This window comes from Sturnus vulgaris, chromosome 7 (genome assembly GCF_052056855.1).
Source record: "Sturnus vulgaris isolate bStuVul1 chromosome 7, bStuVul1.hap1, whole genome shotgun sequence".
Lineage (NCBI taxonomy): Eukaryota > Metazoa > Chordata > Aves > Passeriformes > Sturnidae > Sturnus > Sturnus vulgaris.
This window is the reverse complement of record NC_142249.1, coordinates 16,786,133-16,810,462: the sequence shown is the minus strand read 5'-3', so window position 1 is coordinate 16,810,462 and position 24,330 is coordinate 16,786,133. Positions and strand designations below refer to the sequence as shown.

At 41.8% G+C, this 24,330-nt stretch overlaps 1 protein-coding gene and 1 long non-coding RNA gene across 3 annotated transcripts in view; both read right to left on the bottom strand.

Annotated features, from left to right (window-relative positions):
• The window catches only part of RAPH1 (Ras association (RalGDS/AF-6) and pleckstrin homology domains 1), an 89,007-nt gene extending 82,964 nt beyond the window's left edge, over positions 1 to 6,043 (bottom strand). Inside the window, exon 1 of one of the 2 annotated variants that reach the window (XM_088167901.1) lies at positions 6,006 to 6,043. The gene's annotated coding sequence lies outside the window, so the exon portion shown is untranslated. Of the gene's footprint in view, positions 1 to 5,151; positions 5,451 to 6,005 lie in introns of those variants that run through there. The other variant, XM_014880299.2, reaches the window with a different exon arrangement.
• A 1,282-nt stretch (positions 6,044 to 7,325) lies between these two features.
• The window catches only part of LOC148223184 (uncharacterized), a 63,657-nt gene continuing 46,652 nt past the window's right edge, over positions 7,326 to 24,330 (bottom strand). The window contains exons 3-4 of the long non-coding RNA XR_015804807.1: positions 8,500 to 8,599; positions 7,326 to 7,661 (exon numbers count right to left, since the gene is read on the bottom strand). This is a non-coding gene — a long non-coding RNA (uncharacterized LOC148223184). The remainder of the gene's footprint in view (positions 7,662 to 8,499; positions 8,600 to 24,330) is intronic.

Sequence of the window (24,330 nt, the reverse complement as noted above, 5' to 3'; positions counted from 1 at the left end):
TGGTACTTCCTCAAAGAACCAGCAGAATTTTTCACAAGTCACTGACACACAACTGTTCAACAGCAGAAGCAGACACTACTAGCTCAACAACAGTTTTAGTTTGGGGGGACCAATTTTACCAGGCATCTATAAACAAGTTCAAACAACTAAACTACCTTTTCTGTGCTACAGATGGCTGTTCTTAAGGCAGAAATGTGCAAACATGACAGAATTTGCATCAAGATGAAATCTACACATGTATGAAGCAATGAGCTCTACTTGGAGCTTTTCTTTGGGGAGCAAACTGTTCCTTCCTACTGGAAGAGCCAAGAAGGCAACAATGAAAGCAACTACAAGAAGTAACTTACTGCACATCTTGACTGTAAGCACAGCACAGTTCCACTTTCTTTTAATTTACTTTAACCAGGACAAAAAGACCAGGAATACCACAGGTCCTACCAACTCAGCAAACTGCTACATCTCTGGGAAAAGGGAAGGACAATGAGACAATCACAGTATGGCAGCAGCAAAGAACCCTATGCTAGCAGTAGGCAGTGGACTTCAGCTCTCACTGTCATATGAACAGGTCCCCTACAACTGCTCCCAAAACTTTCTGAAGGGTGAAGTTATCACAGAAGATGAAGGACACCAATGAGCTTCCCTCCAGCCCCTTTCTGTATGTGTGTTTTAGACAGCATATTTTTCCACTTCAGATTTGAGAAAAATGATCAAGTTCTACATTTAACTTCTCCAAGAGTTTTTTACATGAAAGTAGAATACTGACACAAGTAATAAAACGTAGCAGCCACAAAACTGACGAGTGAGTGATGTCACTTATTGCTCCTGTTTCTTTCTAATCCTGGTCTGCTAGAAATCAGCTATTCTGTTGCAATAAACTAAGAAACAGTAAGGTGTTTGTCTATGAACACAACTTGGCATTCTAAACACTTGACAGAGTACTGACACCCTCACACCATACATGACCATTTCAGCAGATGTCAAATACAATAATTAGAACAACACAATGTTAATGTTGCAATAAGGGATGATAATTCAGTTAATTTTCACAGAAGATGAGAATAATCTATATTCAGCTTACCATTTATGCTATGCAAGATCAGTGCATTTTTACCAGCAACCTGAGTTCTTGAACACTGTAGTATTTACTTAAGCAAATATAACAGTTTTACTACTGCGGATAGTAATTCCCTCACCCGACTCCCTACAATATTTTGTACAAGAAATTTCACCTTACATACTGCTATCTTGAAAAGACCAGAGGCAATGAAGATTCAGTCGCCTTTTAAACATTTGTTTAAATTATTTTGATGAATTTTTGAGACTAGAAATTCAGTATCAGGTAAAAATTATGTTCTCTGACTATTATTATATCCTCCCTGGAATTTCTTTCCCCACCTCCAGGCCTCCCTTCCCCCACGCCCCCTAAAATCCAACCAACTCATTATGATATAAGATGGCAACAAATTATTTTCCTAATATTTAACATCAGGACAGTTTCAAATTCTCATGTACGTCATCTTCCTCTCTACAATACAAGTACAGTGATAGCTCACAGACCAGGACATTTCAACAGCTCTTCACTAACAGATGGGTTTTAAAAAACAAGTCCAACAAACTATTTCACATCTTACATGAAACACTTCCGCTAAAGCTGGACATAACAAATAACTAAAACTCCTACTTGGAACAAAACAGAAAAGTGACTTTAATTCATTAAAATGTCAGACAGTATCAGTCAATATATCTCGATCAAATTGCATAAAAATATTCTGAAGACACTGTTCTTAGTCTTTATACAAATTTCCTATATGAAGGATTATAAGCAACCTTTATCATTATTGAATTTCAGTTCTTTCTCACAGGGACCCATTTGTTTAATTGGGTAGTTATTACTAATTTCTAGTATTAACATATAAAAACTAATATGCCATTTTCAATGGACACTTTTTAAAAGTGATGGTAACACTTGCAGATTAACATGAGAAACTTAAATCCCTTGCTAATCTGAAGAACAACTATAAAGGGCAATTATAGTGCAAATTTCTTTACTGGCATTACCTAACCTTGTAGACATTCCTAAAGGTAGAAAGCATTCCATATGTGTACTCACTCAAAATCTGTGACTGCCAATTATCAAAGATATTTTTTGAATTCTTAAGAGGACTTACTCAATATGTCAACTTTTCTTTCTTAATTTACGTTTTCTGAAACAAAATTAACGCTCCACATAGAAATGGATTAAACCTGACTACCCAGCAGTCTGCTGTCATTCCAATGTATTTCTAACCCTTAGCAATAAAACAGATCTGGATCGCACCTTTTTATGAGGTTTGTTTATCTGACATTGCCTGATTCAGCTGTAAATCAACACATTTTCTTCTAGCAATTGCAGTGAAAGAGTGTGAAACGTGACAGAATGGCTTATTGTTGGGGCCAGAAACAAAAATTGGACATTTCTGGCTTTGGTAAGGGTTTGTAACAAGTTCTAGATTTAATCAGCAGGATCCTCAGTATGAACAGATGTTAATGGGAAGTTGTGAAGTACATTATTTCAGTTGTACTTGGAAATTCCATAATAAAACTATTGTTTAACAAAACAGAAAAGGCAGAGTGTGATTATTTTGCAATCTTTGGCTTCAGTTGTAACACAAGTGATTTGGATTCTTCTTCTATTAAGAAGGTAATGTAAAATACTTAATGGCTGAGATCTTCAGTACTATTCTTCCTAGTATTTACCTAACTGGCTTAGCCACTCAGATTTAACCCTGTCCCAGTTTGATAGGTTTTTACTTCCCCCTCCAGTGGATGAAAAAAGTTTGAAGAAGGAAGGCAGGTATCACCAGTAAAGATGAGACTAACACAGGATAAAGATCTACAATTTAAAGCACAAGAAGTAACTATTTCTAGCTAGAAAAGCCAGTTGATTCTATCAAAAACCTTAATGCTGAAGCAATAGACAAAGGACCAAATTCAAATAAAGAAACAACCACTAAAGACTAGTGGTTTGGGGGAAACAAGGCAATACCCATATATTCTGAGAGCCAGAACGCAGACATCCTTGTGAAAAACAAAGCCTCTTAAAACCAACCCCAGTGAACCTTTACCTACGAAGGGCATTGCAGCAGTTTCACACAATACTTTAAACCAACAGGTGTTCTCTGTACCCAGGCTGACTTTAATAATAAAGGAACAAGCTTCAACACACAGGGAGCTGAACACAGTTTATGACAATACAGTACTCCACTGTAAAAAAACTACTTTAAATTCAAACGTTAAGGCAATATTTTCAAGATACTATGCAAGAAAGGCAGATTGAAGATTATATAAAATTTGTCAGTATTCTCTTTCACATTATTTTTTATACTCTTTCAAGAAATTAACAGACTATTGCTTTCCTTAGCTGTGGTTTATCCCTTACTAATACTTTTCTCATTGTCACATGCTGAGTCAGAGAAGCAGCGGTAGAAGGATGCTTCATTGCATATCATTTGAGCATAAAAATGAGGCCATTTTAAGGAAATATCTATCTGAAAATGAAAATTGTACAAAGACAAAAAATAAATAAATTCCTTAGTGCCACTTACCTTTCTGTTGTATGAAACCAAAAAGCTCCTGTAACATGGATTTCTGGATGGCAATTTGAGTATCACCCAGTGGTATGAAAAATCACATACCAACTTAGGTGCAGAAAAACAGTGGTGTGTTCCACTACCCACCACACCCACCCAAGAATGATATCAGTGTATTAAATATGGATATACCTAGATCTTTATAGAACTTATGTGGAAAGTATTCCCTAGATTATGACCTACACTTTCATTCTTCAGGATGATTTATCAAGTAATTTTCCCATTCTTCTATTTTAATAGAAAACTTCTCAGCAGACAAAAGCTGATTAAAGACAATAAAATTGGAAGACTTGTTGTTCTAGACATATTGTTTCAATAAACACCCAGAATTAATAAATTAATTCTTCTGCTCTAAGGTGTTTAACAAGCTAATGTATCCATGTCTGGAGGGCACTAGGTGGAACAGACAAAAAGAGGCAATTCCTTCAAAATGGAGTGGGTGTGATTCTACAGTCTCACAAAACATTCATCCACCACATGAATGGTAATGTAAAGATATTAGTCATATGAAATAATTTACATTTGCCAAATGGAGTGTACCTGTAATCTACCAGTAAAAAATAAATTGTATTACAGAGACTGCTGTTCATCCCCTTCTAAACACCTATAAGCCCAGTAAAAATAGAAATACTAGTAAAAATGATAAAATGCAGAGACAGTGTTCAAACACGCAGGTGATTGTTTTCTGCCCCACAAGGTAACAAATCCAAAAGAAATAAAATCTTCCAAAACGAACAGGTAAGTCATTGGCTTCTTAAGACAACCAGTATGAGTGCAGGAGAAAAATAAGTATAGCCATATGAATTTTACAAGGTCATGTGACACTCGTGTATACAGACACTCCTCCTTTCTCTCCCACCATCAATAATCTTCCCCACGTAGAAAAAATAATATACCACTTTCCCAGTTTCATGAAAACCAAGGCAGGCATAAAGCCTGCTTGGGAGGCTCTTCGCAAACCAGTGTGCCTTCAGTAAGTCGTACGGCTAAAAAGCTTAACAGATTTCAGGTTTGGTGTTTGGTTTTTAACCCACGATTCCTTCTTGCACCAGGAACGAGCATTTGCGCGTTTTGTTCCGCGGGTGGCAGCGCGCGCCTCGGCGATGCCTGCGCCGGGGACCCGACTGCCTGCGGCTGCACAGGGTGGAGACTCACCCAAGCTGACATTGTCTGCATGCCACACACTACATCCCTGCGCATCCCCGGCTGACTTCCCAGCCCCTTCCGAGGCATGCCTCATTCGGGGAAAACCCGGGGGGCACACACATACAAGAAGCCTCCACCAGTCGCGAGAGCTTTTCCAGAAAAAAACCACCCGATGGTGTCCGGGGCGTGGAGGGGCGCAGGGCAGAAGCGCGGGCCGGTAAATGCGCGCCCCTCCCGCAGCCCTTCGCTCCGGTGCTCCCGCCCAGCCCCGGCGGTGGCTCGGGGGCCGAGGGGACGCGGCAGGAAACGCCGCCCGCCGGCTCTGCCACCACCGCCCCCCAGAAATGAGCGACACGAAGGCGGCTCCGCCACTCACCTCGCCCCGGCTCCGGGGGAGCCCCGGCGGGCAGCGGCGACACCCCGCAGAACAGAGGGGCGCGGCGCCGGGTTCGCTGCCGCTCGCTGCCGGCGGCGGCACCCGGTCTGCTCCGCCCGCAGACCCCCTCGGCAGCGGCTGCTGCTGCTGCTCCTCCTGCCGCCACTAATGGTGGCCGCTGATACCGGTTCCTTTCGCCGCTCCCTTCCTTTCCCGTTCCTTGTTTCCGCCGAGCGCGGAACCGCCTCCGCCCGGCGGCCAAGGCGCGTCCCTGCCCAGCAGCGGAGACGGCGCACCCCACACGCCGCTGCCACCCCAGCACCGCCGCCGCTCCGGGCTCCCCCCGCCGCTCACTTCCGGCGCGCGGGCCGCGCCTCGCCCCGCCCTGCCGGGACCGGCGCCAGCCACGGGGGGCGGCGACGGCCCCGCAGCGCCGGAGCGGCCGTTGGGCGCGCGAGGGACGGCTGGGCGCGCGAGCGGCCGTTGGGCACGCGAGGGGAGGCTGGCGCGCGCGGAGCCGATCCATCCCCACGGAGCCGATCGATCCCCATGGAGCGGATCGATCCCCGCGGAGCCGATCCGCCCGTGCCGATCCCCATGGAGCGGATCGATCCCCGCGGAGCCGATCCGCCCGTGCCGATCCCCATGGAGCGGATCGATCCCCGCGGAGCCGATCCGCCCGTGCCGATCGATCCCTGCGGTGCCATTGCCCGCTGAGCGGGTCCGCCCGCGCCGGGCGGTGGCCGGCGCGCTGTCGGCGGGCGCTGCGGTTCCGTCCGCAGGTAAAGGCGCTGTGGGACGTTCCCTGTTCCCAGACCCAAGGTTTCTTTTATCAGCAAATTACCAAATCCTACCGAAATCCTCTGTCGTGTGTCCCAGCCGCGGACCGCGCCTCCTCGGCTACGCTTTGCCCCGGCGGAGAGTTTGTCCCCGTTTCTCATTCATCTCATTGCCCCCGTTTGCCTACTACAGCTTCGGGGCCAGGATCACTATTTTTAAAGGTTTTTACAAAATGGGATAAACGCATTGCTTGCTACTGCAGGTAGTGCTATAGGAGAGGAGATTCTCTTAAATACAGTTTATTGCCTGGGGGCTCCAAGCTACAGCGCAGGAGAGGTGGCATCCTCGCTGCCTTCCACCGGGAACGTGCTTCTCTGTGCTACACCCGCTGTCTATTGTGACAGAGCTCAGGCATGTTTTACATCAGCGTTTATCTGTCAGTATTTGACAGACAGAAAACTTAAGTCAGTTAAAGTACAGTATTTTCCATAAATGGGAACAATTATGCAAAAGATGCTTGTTGTTTTACTGCTGTAAGTACTAATTTACCAATGAGATTACAAGCTAGGTCAACAGCAACATGAAGATCTGTTTAAAACACAAGCTAGTACATGGAGAAAATTATTTTCATGTGTACATACAATAAAGTAATTTGAAAAACAAAGTTCACCCATATAATTCTAACATCTAAAACCTTTGCTATATAAATTCGCCCTAACATGTAATCACAAATTCTGGACACCATAGTAAGATGTTGCCAATTAACAACATCCCAGAGAAGTTAAGGTCAAAGCTGTGGATGCAGAAATATATAAATTATCAATATGGAATAAAAATACATGCATTCATCACTAAGATACTACAGTAGTCTTCTGGAGTTGCAAATTAAATAATTTTAATAATCATTTTAATCCAACCGTTCCCAATTCTACACCGCTACCGATATGTGGCTTCATAGTTTGTGAAGCCCCACAATTAAAAGGTATCTGGGCCCATATTATTTAATAAAAGTGATACATACTTCAGTTTTCAGTGCTGTTCTGCACTTGCTGCATATCAGCAGTGAGAGTGAGCTGGCAGAGACTATGAATCTGATGTTATCAGCAGGTTTAGACTTGGTCTGCAGGTTGTATTAATCCCACCACACTTTCCTACTGATCCTCCGTGACCCTGAAGGGATTAGAATGACAACACCTCCCCCAGAAGCAGACTTGAGATGGCTGGAGGAAGCACAGGCAATGCAAGGAGCAACTTGGGTGTGCCATGGCCAGGTTCCTTATGGCAGCTCCATGGCAGCTGACCCAGAACAGAAGTGCTGCAGTGTCTCACATTCTGCACTGCTGCAGCTCAGGAAATGCACAGCCATGACGTGTGCAAAGCTGCATACCCTCAGCTATGAAATTCTCTCAAAAGGAAAAAGAGGCTGCAGCTGGCTACTGCAAACTCTGCTTTTGGCATGTGGAAATGTTACTCCCTTGTGTCAAACTTGCTAGGTTGTCCCTAAGCCTGAGCAGACAATAGACAGCAGGGTAATGTAGGGTAGAGATCAGAGCTAGACCATTTTAAGCTTGAGGACTAGATTGGATCTATGTGCATCCTACAGAAACACTATCCAATTACAGATGTAAGTTAGTAATGTAAAATCATCCCCCAGGCCAAGGAAATAGTACATACCTGCAGCAGGCGTTGGGTAAGGTTTTCAAAGTAGTACAGGAAATTTAGTCATACATCTGCCAATGAAATTAACAGGTAATGAATTAAAATAAGAGAAGCCTTTTGAGTAGGTTAAAAGGTCGGCTTAAATGTATATCTGCATTGAAATAAAAAAGGATAAAATGGATCATTTTTAAAATTAGGGCAATAATTCCATGGCTATTCTTTTCTTCTCCCCAAATGCTATCAATCTCAATTTTACATAAAGCTAAGCACTGCTGGCAGCTGAGCTTAATTTTGAATCCTTCAAAGGTTTTATTTTCTGTATTTATATAATTCTGATAAGAAAACATAAGCAAAGGTTACATAGGCTTCTGGATCATTAGACAGTTAGGAGAATTTCTATGAAGGACACACCAAGCAAGGGCTGGAAATATGAGAGTTAAAATTAGCAAAAACCTCTCGTCTTGATTGTTTTGTTGGACCTAAGAAAGCTCAATTACTTGTGCAGTAGAAATTTCACATTTTGGTGAAGACCTGCTGGGTCTGACCCAGACTGTCAATCAAAACTATCTATATAGTTATATATCCATCTATATATCCATGCAACTATACCATCATGGAACCTCGAGCACCTCTGATGCCTGCAGGCTCTAGCAAGAAGAGCAGTCTGACTCTTGTCACCTGCTTCTTTATGAATTTCTTTTGCCAATTACAGGGTTCAAGGCACAAAATCATTAAGAAGCCTTTCCTGTTCATCAATAGCTTGCTCAGCCTATACTGTATCTATTGCTGCTCACCTAGCTATAATGGCATTTCAAAATAGGAATTCTGACGAAGTATTACAGTATTTCTTAGCAACAGGTATTGCACCCATAGCCATTAACATCAATAATTCAGCTCATCCAAACTTACGTTAAAAATGTCTTCTCTCCGATCTTATCTGCTGTTCATAAACAAGGATGTCTTGAAGGGGTTCTGACCCTGCAGCAACTGGTATGATGACAGCAGTAGCCTGTAATAGGAATGCAGACTTGGACAGGAGCTTCTGAGATTTCAAGCCAGCCAGCATGATACATAATCCATTGCAGAAACTCCTCATGTTCTAGGCAAAGGCCACTAAGCTTTCTCAGGGCTACTGTTTGGTGGGAAGACTTCTGCTATTTGCATAGGGGAATAAGTTCAGAGGAGCACCAGCACAAACACTGGCATGAGTCCATTTTCTGGACTCATTTAATCAGCGTAAATGAGAAAAATCTTGGCTAATTCCAACTGAAGTACTCCTGAATTACAGTGGGATGACAGCTCTGAATCCAAAACAAGAGGATGTCTCTTGATGAAAAGATAACACTTCTTTCTCTATGCACTTTCCCTTCATTCCACCTCTAAGAACTAGAGAAGAATACATTGTCTTTCTCAGGTGATGAGAGAATAAGCTACTTTCTTAGAGCGAGAAAGGAAACCTTATTCATAGCCAAGGTCTGAATTCTGCTCTCATCAATGCCAAATCAGTCCCTTGCTTGGGAGGGAACTTCATTACAGACTTACTATTGATACGCTTTTTATGGAAATGCCAGCATTGGAGATTAGCAAATAATCTATCTATAGATATTATAATTATCATTATCATTATCAGTCCTTTTAATGAAGACTCAAACCACACCAACACATATCTCAATAAATCAGCATGGCTAACACATGCCAAAAAACCATTTCTTCTTGACCCTCAAAGCAATCAGCTTATGCTGCTGAAGCAGGAAGCTTGTTTGTCCCCTGCATTGTTGTAATCTAGTGCATACAGCTGCAAATGTTGTCTTTGCTCACAAAGCTTCTTAAATCCCTTTTTTAATTCTACTAAACTCTTTGCCTTGATGACTGCCCATGACAATTGGATTCCATAGACAGAAAATTTATTGTGTGAAATCGTATTGAAAACGTGTTCTGGAAGGTTTTGCTCTATGAATTGGAGCACAGAGGCTGCAATTAGCTGATCTCGTTACACACTTGATGAAATTTCATCTTATGTGAAGTTCCCTTTGCCTCCATGATCTATCTCTGCTACCCTCCATTACTCTTTATTCTGCAGAGTTAATTTTCTGATTCCTTTTTAAGTCCTCTGAGGTAAACTCTGGCTCTCATGAATGCATTGGAGCACCTGTGCAGCCATGCACATAAAAATAGGGAAGGAACAACACACACACACCGATTAGGATCTTCCAACATACAGAGCACCACGGGGACTCTCTGGACTCTCCTCCCAGGCTGAAGTCACTAATTGATTTTAATGGGAGCAGGGCTGAGCTAATGCTGGCACTTTGGAAAATCCCACCCAAGGGATTCAGTGATATTGAAAGTGCTTGAGGCAGGTTAACTGCAGGCATTTCCACTAATGGGGAATGGCGCAGTTGTCTTTATTAATTTTCCTTCTCCAAAGTGCAATTAGAATGTATGTATTTTTATATCCTTAGGAACAAAATAATGTAAAATGCTTCTATTTCTAGAGACTCTTACTGAAAGGCAAATAAATGAATGATTTTCTGCAGCAGTTACAGGCCTTAAGATCTATCACACTCCCCAAGAATCTATTAATACTCTCTTGCTGCCCTTCTTTTTCCTTCAGCTGACTTAATATGATTACAAGGGAAAATAATGTCAGTGTGGGTGCCAATCACAGCTGATGCACTGGCTATTGTGAAGCCATTTTCATCATCTTCCTGGAGACAAGAGAACCAATACTTTGCTCTATGACTGTACCTTTAAAACCAGGAGAAAGAAATTTCATTGATGAAGATGAATTGGAAAATGGCCATTAACATGGGGAAGAAAAAGTGGCATGAACTGGAATGAGGTGTAAACAATAGGAAGGGGGATGATGTCAACACATGCCAAAGTAGAGGACATTGTCTCTGTTATGGTCAGTTTTTGGAGAGGTCACTACAGGGTAAGTGTGGTCTAAAATAAGGAACCAAAACTATGGCAACAATTCTGCAAACGACTCTTCAAATAAATACAGTCTTTAGCTGTCTCTGAAAACTATGAGATTACTCATTCATAAAAATGCTGAGGTTCTGGCACATTATTCACTTAAAATACAAATAGTGATTCTTTTCCATACATTTATTCAAACAACACTAGAATTTCAAGCATAGTGGCAAACATCACCACTTCAAAAGATCCCATTGCTATAGTGTAATGGGAGAGGTTTGGTCATTAATATGTGAAATTACATAGTGAAATGTCAGCAGAATACCAGAAGTTCTGCAGTCTTGAGAACCACTGCTTTACATAAAAGAATCAAGTCCACAATATAAAATACTGAGGGAGGTGAGTGGCAGAGTGGGGTGGGAAAAGAAACTCAGTTTGTTTCTACTTGCTACTTCTACTTTGTGATTCAAATTTTTCCTGAAAAGTTCTCTTCTTGCAAAGACCTTCTTGATATGACTCTACTGACTCTTTAGGTATAAAGGCTGTGCTTGATACCAAACTGGAAGAGCTGCAGGGTAACCCAGGGGCCTGCATTAGGCATTTCTCTGGGTCAGAAAACACTGGAAAACACTTCTCAGAAGATCCAAAGATCTTCTAATGTTACCATTATAGAGTAAATCATGAAAAAAGCAACAAGTAGTCATGCATTTTGCAGATTATTGTTAATCTATTTTTATTTCCTCCATGACAACATTTCTCATTTTACACTGAAAATTCAACTCACTTCAGAAGTGACATCTTTTGCTTGCTGAGGTAGAAAAAGGGCATTTTAATGTAAATGTTCAACATTGAAAATGTTGAAATGTCCTTCCACACCAAATACTTTATACACAGTTAATGCTCATTACAGGATAATTACCTGCTAGATCTGATTTAATAATTGTTAAAGTGTAAATTATTTTTTCAATGTGCAATAAAATAGAGTTAATAGTTACATTGCTGCCTGAGAGAGAACCAAATTTTGGATCTTCAAGAGAGATCACTGTGAAAATCCAAAAGACTACATTTAGTTTCCTTTCTTTACAGAGGGAAATTCAGTCAAACCCTTTTATGCACTGGCCATAATTGCAGGGGGAGCTTTGTGTGGATGCACTGCAGCAATGTGACACAGTTTTTGGAGCTGCAGAGATAGATTGACACATCTCTGGTATATGCAGTACTGGCAGTGGTTTGGTTTTCCAGTTACTATTAACTGCTCTTCCTCAAATATCTTCAGCCACATCTTGTCCTCAGATCTCATTTTGGAAAGTGACCTGCTCAAATAGACTTTTCATTTCAGGAGACAGCTGGCATTAATTAAGTTGCAAGACCAGGTAGAAATTACAGCTATTTCCAGAAATTTTGTTATTTAACTGTACCAAATGTTTACAGAGCAGAACTATTTTTTTTTCCTGTCATTTTCATGCACATATGAAATATTTGATATATATCTTGTAAATCATACATTAGGATTTACTGGAATTTCTGTCTTGATCGCTTAAGTGACATTGGCTGGACTGTTAACATTTTTTGAAAGAAGTAGTATAAATTGGTGCAGTTGTTCTTTCTGTGAATGACTGAAATTAGTTGTGGGAAGTTTCAGATTTTTTTTTGAACAGCTGTAGATAACTGGACGGTAGATTTTGAACAGTAAATTTCAGCATTTTTATCATTGTACTTTGAAACTTCTACAATTTATTTTCAAACTCTCATTCTGAATTGAAGAGTGGAAAATAAATATTTTGGCATGTTTAATGTGGTCTGTGTGATGTTTCTGGACTTATCAGAGAGAGTTATCATGATTTTTTGAATAATTTTAGTGATGAGGTAGGAAAAATTAAAGGGCACTTCAGAATAACTTTGAAGATTTTTATTCAATATTTGATGAGCAAAAATCCAAGCAATCCTCATTAGTAATTCCTTCTGAGAACATTTCCTTCTTGAATCTTAATGTGTACTTTTGAGGTAGATGACTTGGAGCACCTGTATAGGAAAACTCAACTGCCCCAGCTATCAGTGGGATTTCCTTAGTCTAAGACACATGTGCAGAATTTTACACAGATCTCCCATACACATAATGTATGTTTGCATGCAATTTGTTCTCAAGTACTCAGGGATTACCTTTAACTAAATGAAGAGTGGGATTAAGTGAACATATGGTGTTAAGAAAGCTGAAAATAAAATCCCCTCCATCTTACTCTACCATACTTATATTGCTCATTAGGGGATTACTTCTAAGTCTGTGTGGACAAGCTTTCTGAGGAAGGAACAGAAAGGCATAAAGTTTCACAGGTTATGAGACAAATCCTGTAAAATTATACTGACTAAGTGAAAGGTATCTTGTCTTTTATTCAAATCTTGAAACTCATTTTTCACTTGTACTGTATCAATGTGCACATGTAGAGAAAGAGAAGACTCAGTGGATTCTTTTGACTCATGTTATCTCAGGTAGGTTTTCTGTAAGTCACACTACAATCATAACTGGATGTGCCCTCTTATTAAACATATTTTTATAAACGGGACTGGAAAGCTCATAAGCCTATACTGAAGTGCTAGATTATCAATCAGAAAAGTCTATACATTTATTTTTAAAAGGTATTTGTGAAATTAGATTTAAAACCCCATGATTTTCCTGATTATTTAGCTGACAATTAAGCTTAAAACAGATATGAAAAAACTTGCAAAGTCTATTGTATACGCCAACTAGGAACAAACTGGGTAATACAGTGTGAAATTAACATCAAAGAACAGAGCCCATGGTCCCCCAGCAACTCTGTGGTTTTGTATTTAGCTAGTGTAGCCCAGTTCATGCTTACCAACCTCAATGAGCTCTTCTGATCACCTTGGAAGCACCTTACTGGCACTTCTCTTTCTTGAGCTGTGTATGCTAAGTGATTCTGCTGTCCTGTTACTCCCTCCAGAGCCTCCAGATCCTCCCAGAGGTCCATTAATGTTAACCAATTTGCCTAGCCCAGTACACCTTCTTCACATAAACTTCAAATTCTTGTAAAACTCATCAAAATCTAACCATGTCTTCCACTTCTACTGTTCAGTTGTTCTCCTATAACTACAAGCTATCTTCTCCTTTGTATTCTCAAATAAGGTCTCTGAACCAATCTATGAAGCCACTGCATGGTCCCTTACAAACCTCTTCCATATGCACTCCATTTTGACATCTGTAAAGTTGACAACACCACTAAAGCAACCAGTAGGAATACAAATGTCTCAGAGTAGCAATCTCTCAATGCTTACAGTGAACAAAATCTATGTGTGCAACTGCCTGTTTTTGTTTTTGCTATTCTTGTCCTTCCTTTCGTATTTCCTCCACAGGATATTTTTCCATTTTTTCATTGTGTCAAAACTCATTTCAGCTCCTTAGTAAAACATATGTCCCCTGTCACATATGTGTGACTATTTGGCATAAACAAGCACTGAGAGCAGAGGCAGGACCTGGGTTACCACACCCCTACTGCTGCCAGTGCTGTCAATAGTGAGTGAGGCAGCAGTCAACAAATCCCACAGGTCCAGGCTGCATCAGCTGTACAACACACTGGCTGCCCTAACAGCTAGCATGCTAGCAGTACACCTGGTGTCCCCAGACACGGTGGGCAGCTGGCCTGGTTAAAGGGGCCAGCCTGGAGACCCTCAGCTACTGATCTACCTGGCCAGAGTGACAGCTCCTGCAGCGCTGCTTCAGTAGCTCCAGATTAATAGCTCCATCCATCAGGACAAAATTTTTGCAGAGGAGCCTGATTTCTGTTACAGTACAATAATAAATGGTACAAAAGAAGCCTGGTCTTTTAGGGTCTTATCCCCGCTGATTTACAAATGCATTGAAGAACATTCAAGGTGACAGGCTGTGCTCAAGTCTCACTAGAAACGGGATCTGGGCTGCAGCTGCAGGCCTGTCCCTAAGGCAGGTTGTGTTGTGCTGGCAGTGGGGGAGTCACAGCTCTGTAAGCTGGGCTGCATGTCTGCTGTAGCAGGCAGGCATCCTGCACTGCCCACTCCTCTGCTGGGACTGCAGAGCAGGGGATTGAGGGACGGTGCCAGGGCCCTTGCAGCTGCAGGAGAATGTGGAAGGCTCTTGATGCACTGGATGTGGCAAGGCTCTTAATGCACTGGCTGCTTCCTGAGAAACTCTCCTCTACCACAGCCAAAAAACGGTGGTGAGTAGGGTCTCTGCAGCTGGGCCAGGCTGGGGAAGTGAAGATTCAAACTGCAGCTGCGTCTCCTTTAAATAGTTTATGAGTGGTGCTCACTTTGGATTTTGTTTTACAACCAAGCAGAAACCAGTCCCAGAAGCACCCCATATGTTCCTTGTCTTTTGTTTGCTTGGGCATGTTTATTGTACAGGTTTACTTAGGATCTAGCTATGACTATGTCATGGGTTCGGTGTGTATGTTGTCAAAGACATGAGATCGAGCCCAACACTGGTGTTTAAAACGTTATGGCTGTGTCTGAAAAGTCAGAAAAATGAGCCTTCTGAGCTATTCTTACACCACTGTAAACAATTTCAGCTAGCTAAATAGAAATCTTGCCACTAAATACAAGTGTCAGATTGCAACCAGATTCTCAGCATGCCAAGCCCACATCACTGTTGTTCTAGATTTCCCTTTCACTGAGTAACCTGGCAGTGCCTTGTGTTAAGCAGCCGATAGCAGAACTGCTGTTACCTATTCCCTGCTCATCTGACTGCTCCTGTGCGGTTCCACCTTTCAGTGTGTGACAGTGGATTCACAAGAATACCATCCCGGGGCATACTGAAGGAAGAAGCATAACTTCTCTTCCAGATGGGAATGTGTCCCGAGCCTGAATTACTGCTGCTCAGAAAGTTATGTGCAGAAGAGTGTATGTATTGAAGCTCAGACTTATCCCTTGGAAACAAATGTCCTCCTTTCAAAAAATAATCTCCTTCTACCACATCCTTTGGTCTCCAAAACATCCCTAACCCCACCTGCTCTGTCCTCATCTTACCCTTGCCCTCTGTAAGGTATGTCTAATCTATTTGCTCTTTCTGTTGACCCATATTTGGACAGCTTAATATACATCATTCACTCATGTGTGAAGGTTCAGCCTATTTGCAACCTTCTAAAAGTGCTTCCCACTTTAGGATTTCAAGATCCAAATGGCTCCCTAAATGTTGAGGTATTTGCTGTCTCCTTTGAACCTAAAGAATCCACAGGTGAGATTGAGATGTATGCAAGCAACACATGCTGCTAATTCTCTCTGAAAGTCTAAGATTAAGGCTAAGTCCATTGTAAGCCTATACCACTATATGAGTATCAGTCAGAGAAAGGAAATTTTGACAACATTTATAACATATAAGTGAGTTCCTTGGACGAAAGTATTTTGGTCACTGTGACTAATACTGAGCTACACGGGTAAAGGCATATTTATTTTCCTTTGCAATGTTGCAGTGCTGTCCCTTAGTTGCCCCTGCAGAAGGACTGTGTTTGAACAGTTGGTAGATTCAATCTAGCACAGACCTGGCACATAGTTTCCTGCTACATTCATTCCTGTTCCTTTCTGATCAAGTGTCATGTGGGATTAGCATAATAAATCTAGACTACAGCAGAGAAGCAGTGTTCATTTCAATTTTTCTGGTATTATTTAATTTGTGATACACTCCAAATATAACTGGAACCCAGTGTTTGCATTCAACTTTACTATACATTTAACTTTGCCTTTCCCACTAAAATGTGTAATCTCTACTAAATCTCTACTAAAGAGACTGCAAATTCCCTTCTGTCTCAGCATTTATTGTTGTATAAAAATAAAGTCACTCATGTAGTATTTTAAATGTATGTGGTGGTGTTGGTTGCTTCTGCAAAATCAGCCTTAAGTGAATACTTACCACAGCATGGAAGATAGGGCTGGAAGGAGGTAAGCCAAGGATACTTAAGGGTTCACCTCATGAAAGTGAGTTTCTGCTGAAGCTGAAGCAGAACCACATGAAGCTAGAAAAGGTCTCAAACCTGGCTGCTTAAGGTTAGGAATCCATGTGACTAAATGCAATGGCCTGGTTTTCCAAAATGGTTGACAGGTGTCCACTTTCTCATTGAAATCAATAGGCATTGCATATGCTTAACACCCTGGAAAAACAGGCCACTTATATTTAGGAGTTTAAATACTTGGAGCTTAAATTTCAACCACTATAGTTAAAAGTCAGAGTATCTAAAGCCTATTTTAAAGTAGGATGTCTGATCTAGTGCTAGATGTTACAGTTAACTAAGATAAATTATGACTATGCTGACCCCCCACTGCCTCCAAAAACATTACCCTTATACTGAGATACCTTAGCTGTAGCCTATGCCTCTAACTGAGAAACTTTATTTGAGAACTCTTCTCGGAAACCCTTTCTATGACAGCATTCTTCAAGGATATTAGCCCTAACAGTCAGCATTTCCATTCAATTTGAATGCAATTGTTATTAAGTGCTGTTTGGTCCATTTGGCTTAAAAGAAAGAATCAAAAAAAGCAGAAAAAGTGGCTGTGCAATTTCCATCCTGGGCAGAGGTACCACTCTGAAGCCCTGCTGTCTGGACTTCCAAGTGGGAGAAGGGCAAGGCTTTGGGAGAAATCACCTTGAACAGCTGCTCAGAGGCAGGGCTCAACTGGCAGAGTCATTCAATCACATTGCCCAAGTCCTTTGCCAGTAAAGGCCTAGCCAAAAGCAAACACAGATAAAGGAGTTTCCCTGCTCCTAATCCATAAAATAGAAACCTTATTTGCTTCTCACTGCTTGGTCTGGGAGGCCAAAGAGGTGATCTGCTTTTTTGGTTAACCATTACTATAGTGATTGGCTCCTCTTGAGGACGAGCACTGGTTCGTATTTCCCACTTAGCTCTGAAAAAGTGTCAAGGACCACTTCCCTTCAGTCATCGAGATCTTTGTGCCTTCATTTGCACCAGGAAAAGTCATTATGCCAAAGGGTGGAACTTGGCTTCATCTTTCTGTTTGTCACCTGGGACATTAGATGACAGTGCTAGTAGCCACAGCACTACTTTGCAGTTGCCACCGTAGAGTTCATTCTCTCACCATTAAGGAAGAATATTGAGTTATTACTTCAAACACTCATCAGAGCATCACACACAGCTCTGCTCATGGCTACCAGTTTTACGGATGCAGAAACCAATCTTTGCTTTGTATTTTGGCCTGTGTTTAATAAGTTACCCTAGGTACTAGCAGTCCCAGGCAAGTCTCTTCAGTGCAGTGTAGCTGGCTCAGCAGAAGCAGGAGCACAGCCACAGGGATGTGGAGATTGTCATTTGGTGCTAGTTTAAGTTAAAATTGCAGTCACAGTGCTTCTGGAGTCTCAGTGATACTCTTGTTGTGATCTGCACAACTATCTTCAGGATGGACTTCTAGCATGTAGCCCATTATTTTGCATGCTAGAATAGAAAAGGTCCCTTAAATGCAAGTTCTTTCAAAGAATTTACCTCATCACCAATCCTTTTTTTGAAATGTCCTTGTAAGCATGAGATTCCTACACATATTTTCTGTTTCTATTTATTTCTGCCCCAACACCATGACCTGGTGGTCACAGCCAGCTCTCCCTGATTTGACTGGTGGAAGGAAATTGAGGAAAATTTCTACAATGCAGGGTCTATTTCAGCAGGATTTGAAAAAGGATTTAAACAGCAAGTACTGCCAAGAGATTGCAGGGGTCTGAATCCCATTTTTTAAATACTGTTTGGACAGTGCCTGTGGTATGGTCCTTTATGTTCTAGAGCCCAAGACTTCCTTGGTTGTGTAATAAAAAGCTCTCAGAAAGCAGCTGTGTGTTAGGTCAGCACTGTGCTGTTCAGAAGTGGGGAAGGCTGGTATTCATACATCCTGCAAAGCCCTGACTCCAACTCACTTAACACAGGAAGGACTCTAATTTTAATGGGTTTTGGACCAGATCTTACCCATGAGTAGTAGTGAAGGTCGGTGTGACCCAAATTCAAGAATGAGGTCTGCTGGGTACATTTTACAGGTAAATACTGAGTACTAGTGGAGACCATGATAACAATGAAGGCTCCCTAGAGCAACATCAGAGCACTCTGCATGACTGAATCTGCCTCAAGCCATGACCTGCATCTTCAGAAATCTTTCTGACATTGGCTAATTAATGATTTCAATACATCTGCAGGGAAAACTCTATGACTAGGTTATAGGAAAAGAAGTAGCAAGAGAAGCAGGGATGTATTTGTGCTGAAGAGCTGGAACTTTTGACTAGTGTGAAAAAAGCTAAGGGTGAACGTTCTCTGTCAAAAAACCACAATAAAACAAAAGCAGGCTTCTTACTTTTATCCATAAGGAGATTTTGTCTGAAGGCCAGAATTAAAACTCAAAGGTTCCTGGCTTAGACCACAACCTCACTGTGGGATAGTGTTTCATTATAGAATTTACTTATCTACTGAAACTATTTAAAGACAGGAAGTGTTATCTGTGGTTAGGATTAATCTTCTCTGTCACATAGCCTGTCTCCCGAATGAGAGATTAATGCAGAATAGAGCTTCCTGACAGGCAAGAAGCATCGTATGGATTTTGTTAATTTCTGTGGGAAGAAGCAAAGCCAAGTAAATTGCGCCATGCATTGCACGTCGGAACACTGTTAGCCAAAAATATCTCATCTCAGACTGCTCATTGTGCCAGACCTGATAGACAGAAATGGGCAAAGAATCCTCTATCACACTCCAACTCCATGTCTACCTTGTGAAAAAGGGAGAGTGACCAAAATGCTGGACATGCAGCAGAAAGTAGTCAGCTTCCACTTACCCTGACAAACTTCAGTGCTCCTTCAAGAAAAAATGAGAGTGCAAGAAAAGCAGGGCACAGTAGGGAAGTAGAGCAAACACATGGAATGTCAACATGGAATGGGAACATCAAAGATGGTAGTTGAGAAGCAGAGGCAGAATGGAAGAAAATGTAACATCTTGAACTGGCATTTGCTGCCTTGTGTCCTCAGTCAGCCATTGGCACCTTGACCACACACACACAGCAGGCACACAGACAGGGCACAGTGAGACCTGACTGCAAAACATCCTCTCTGGGCTCTTGTCATGCTGCCAAGTTGCAGATATAGTCACTGCCCTTTGTGCACACTCACGGAGCAGAGGAACTTGTGACAATAACCCAGGATAAGATTTTACTTGTTTAACTTGAAGGAAGGAGGTCATGACATACATCTTTTGTCTTCCCAGATGGGGCTGCCTTGTCTGCTTTGCTATTTGCATAGCCGTCTACACAGCTGAAATATTTGCATTTTTTTCCTGTGCCCGGCAGCCAGTGCAGCACTATTTGAGCTGGTAAAATGCCAGACTCTTACTCAGTTGTAATACTGAGCTGGTGATCTAGTCAGCTTTGTTATGTTATTGTCAGCCACAGCAGCAAGATAGCAGACATCACCACCAAGATCATCAAAGAGAACATTCACTCTTAAGGAAAAAAAAAGAACAAAACTGAGTCATAAATTACAGTATAAATCTACTTCTAGCCTAAAATAATATCTATTATTATCAAAACATGTATCCTAGAAAAAGGTCAGGGCTTGACCTGCTTGTTTTGGACGATATAATGTGCTGCTGTTGGTAATGACATGATTGGAGCCATATGGGTTCTCCACAAAATTATGTGCTAATTATGCATTAATGTGATCAGTTCATGTGTGCCTAATGCCTGGCTTTCCAGTGCTGATGTACAGTTTATTCCCCAGCAGATCAACTACGTGTGAGAACTTCAGAGGTAAATACAGGAAGTTTTTACTTGAAGACAAAGGAATCTGTGGCGTGACTCCCCTCTTTTTTTCACCTTAAAATAATGATTGAGTTGTTAATTTCAAATTAGGATTATTCCTGTTTTAGTGGAGGAGAATATGGTTTTTGAAGTATAAGACAACAGAACACTGTCTTGTGTGCTACAGCCTGAGTGTAACACAACAAGATCAACCTAGTGCAAACATTCCCCGCTTATTTTAGCAGAACACATAAAGATTATTTCTAAACCATTGTGTGCTTTGTACCTTTAAGATGGTATTTCTGAAACCATGAAAAGCTCATTGTGACATTAAGTATTGATTACTTACAACACAACTCACAATGTTTTTGTGGTATACTACTGAATAAACACAGTTTTTATTTTCACTCTTCTTTAAAGATCTCAAGTTTCAATGATCCGATGGGCAGCTTAGAGTTCTGACACACATCTTGTCCTCAGTTGTCCGTATATACTGCTTGGATGGGCTGGGCAGTGGCCAACCTCCCTTCCAGTCCCCAATGACACAAGCTCAGACATGAGAGCTGCATCAGAGCTGGCCATGAAACAACAGGGTAATCACAGTGCACACTGTGAACGGCTGCACCATTCGAGTGGAACTGTTTCATGCATTTATTACATGTTTTGTTTGGAGAGTGCACTCAGGATCTAAAGGCACTGTCTGGCAGCTCAGCTTCATTTCATCCTGATGAAAATAAGGTGTATCTATGCTACATAGAATATGTATTCTATACTACAGCAGACAGGACAATTGGACCTATGCCTCAAGACAGCTGGCCTTCTCTGTGTTGCTTTTCCCTCTGTGCTGCTTTAGTCTTTTCAGAATGCTCCTTATGGGCAGCAGGCTGTGGGTATGTGTTTCTCTGCAGATAGCAGTGTTCTCTGCCTTTGAAGCGCCCTCATGTTGTAGTTTGCTCTTTTCTTTATTCCTTGCCATGTAAATAGAGGGGCGGATGCTTTATAGATAGGGGCTGGGAAATGGCTGAATGTGTGTGTCTGAGAAACATAATCAAACGAAATGAAAGCTGAGACTGACACTTGAAATTTCACTGCAAATTTTTTCATGCATACAAGTGGCTTAGTTGACTTCAGAGAGGCTGCTAGTTTCATAAAAGCTATCTGCGTGGAAGAGACAGCAAGATGGACACTGTTTATTGATATGATAATGTAGCTAACTTGAGGCTGCTAGTTTGAGATTGTGATAAAGGATGTCTAAGAAAGATAGCAAGTTCATAAAGTGTTTCATTTAAAAGCATGCAGAGTATTATTAGCAGAGCAGCTGTAGCTTTTTATATCATTTTGTAATGCATGTGATGTGGCATTTTGAAATTAAAACCCTTTTTACGGCTGTCTTTTGTCACGTACATCTCGGCCAAGAGCTCTCCTTTTCCAGAGCAGTCTCTAACTGAGTGTTCATTAAGACTCAGACACCTTTGAAGGGTAAGGACCTTTAAAGCATTTAAAGCACAAAACCATTTTCCAAGAAGAAAATTAGGTGAGTTTGACAGATTGAACTAACTAGCTCCAAGGAAGAAACAGCCTGTGTTTTTGCATCCCTGCAGCGGAAGAGCTGAGACATTCCCAGGCGTGGCCCTGGCAAAGTCCAGTGCCCACGTATTTCTGGAATGAATGCCAGCTGCCTCCACGTCTTCTCACTCACACATTGAAACACTGTACAGTCAAAGCCATCAGGACTTGCAGAGAGCCCTGTGAATGATATCAGGGGAAAATAATCCAGGATCTTTTGCTCCTAATAAAAGACACCCCTGAAACTGGACTCACATTGCTGGAGGACAAGAGAGCCTTTTGAATGAAGAACAGAACCTGAAAATTATTTATGCTTTCACTCCTGAAGGAGCTCCTGGGCATTTCACCTCAGCTATTAATTCTTCCAAACAAAATCAATACAAATTTAGAACTCATCCTGATTGCTTTAAACAAGAAGATGGGCTCATGGAAGCACACAGCTATAATATAACCCCTAGGTCACAGAAAGGGTAAAAGGACTTCTGCCACTAGGTTCAGCCATAAAACCTGCCATCTTCCACCAGAGATATGGAGCAGGTTCCAGATCATTCTGTGAACTTGTGAAAGCCACTGAATCATTTCTTGGTTTAGTTTCCTTATCTCTGAATAAGGAAATCTTTCTGCAGAGAGGGATTTAGCTTAGAGATCCATGGAAAGCTCTTTCTACTCAGAAGGAAAATATGACAACTATATGCCAATGTTGTGACATACACAAAAAAAGCAGCACTAAACCCAGCTTCCCTGTAACAGTCTTGTGAACAATCAGCACCTTCCAGTGAATATGCTAAAATCAATGGCATCTTCACACATACAGGACCTTTCAAGGCTCAGCTGCCAAACATGACCTTGTAAAAACATTACATTCCAATGAAAAACAAGTCTGGACACTGATAAGCAGTACTGGAAAATTACACTTGATCTGGCAGACTGAGAAGCATTAGATTGTTAATCTCTTATCCCTTCAAAGATCTTGTCCACTTTGAAATGAAAACCCATTGTTACCAAGGCAAGGAAGTACCTTTTCACTGGATTAACTGCTGACTACCTAATGTCTTTCATTCATACGCCAAAGCCAGTACTGCATTGTGTTCTCTCTTTTCCCTCCCAAAGTACTGCTGAAGGTAAAGTGAGCAACTGCTCCCTGCGAGCTTCTACTGCCTGCAGGCCATCCTCTCAGAGCCACCTGTGAAACCAGTCATTTTACCTGCTCTTATACTTCCTGCAGCAGAAGGCAGGTTCATACAGGCTCCCCCAGTCCACCCCTGCGTATCTCTCTCCCCCTCCAACTGCAGTAATACCTTTGCGTGCTATGTTTGTTTGGGTGGGATACAAACCAGCACAACCCTGCCCGGGATGGCAGGGTAGGGTTCCAGGCATCACCCTGCATCGGTTCCTATTCTGCTGCTTGCCTGTGTAGTTCAGGGACACCATCTGTCCCTTCCCTCACCTCTCCTAGGCTCATTCCAATCCCCACCCACCCACACCTTAATCTAGTATCTGGCATTTCGATTTGACTGACTTTCAAAGTATAAATGGGTCAGGTCATTTAGCAGAGGCTGATAGGTTGTGATTGCAGTTCTTCACATGCTGAGTCACCCTGGCAGCAGATGTCATCTGCTTCTCGTTTGAGGGAGAGGCACACAGTAAATTAAAAATGCAATATGCACTGCTAAAATCTTATACAGCTGTATTCAGCAGAGATGAGTGGGAGTTCAAGACAGTAAAATTACAGGGGGTTCTACTACGAAGGCAAAAATTCGGGGGAAAAGCTTTTGTATAAGCACTTAGTTCAGTTACCCACGTGTGCTTCAGTAACTGGCTAAAAATAGAACACCCAAACTCTTGGGAAAGCAAAGCAAACGGAGACTCAGGAAAAGTAAGCCATTGATGGTGATGCAGGAAATACTTTTGAATTAAACCATTCTGCTGCAGCCTTTGTAATGTTCTCAGAAGGCCAGAGTTGTAAAAATGAGTCATTCCTGGGTTGAGTGTAACACTGGCTTGATATTATTGATGAGGGAATGCAAGGGATCCGTGTGGTAGTAGGGTAAACCGTGTTTGTTTTTACAAATAAAAATACACATCGCTAGAAAATCAAAGCAACAACCACAACATACCAAATACTTTCCATAGGAGACAGAGAGCCTAATTCTCTGAGATCCAGTGACCCCAGCTGCTCTCAGAGCTGAGTACGTCACTCGCTGTCAAGACCTGACCCAGAAGAAAGGAAATCAGGGCTGCATTTCATTATTTTGGCACAACAGACTTCAACAGCTGCAACTAGGGTTATCGAACTGCAAGTCAACTTCCAGAGGCACAAACCACATCAGCCTTCCCTCAGAATCAGACACATTTGCTTCCCTGAAAATCTATCAAAATCATTGCAAAAACAAGGTCCTTTGTATGTGGCTCAAGCTGCTGGAGTGGAAAGACATCCTGAGTAAGTATAGGTCAAATGGGGTTAAGCTTGCTTTCTTCCAAGAGTTATCTGGA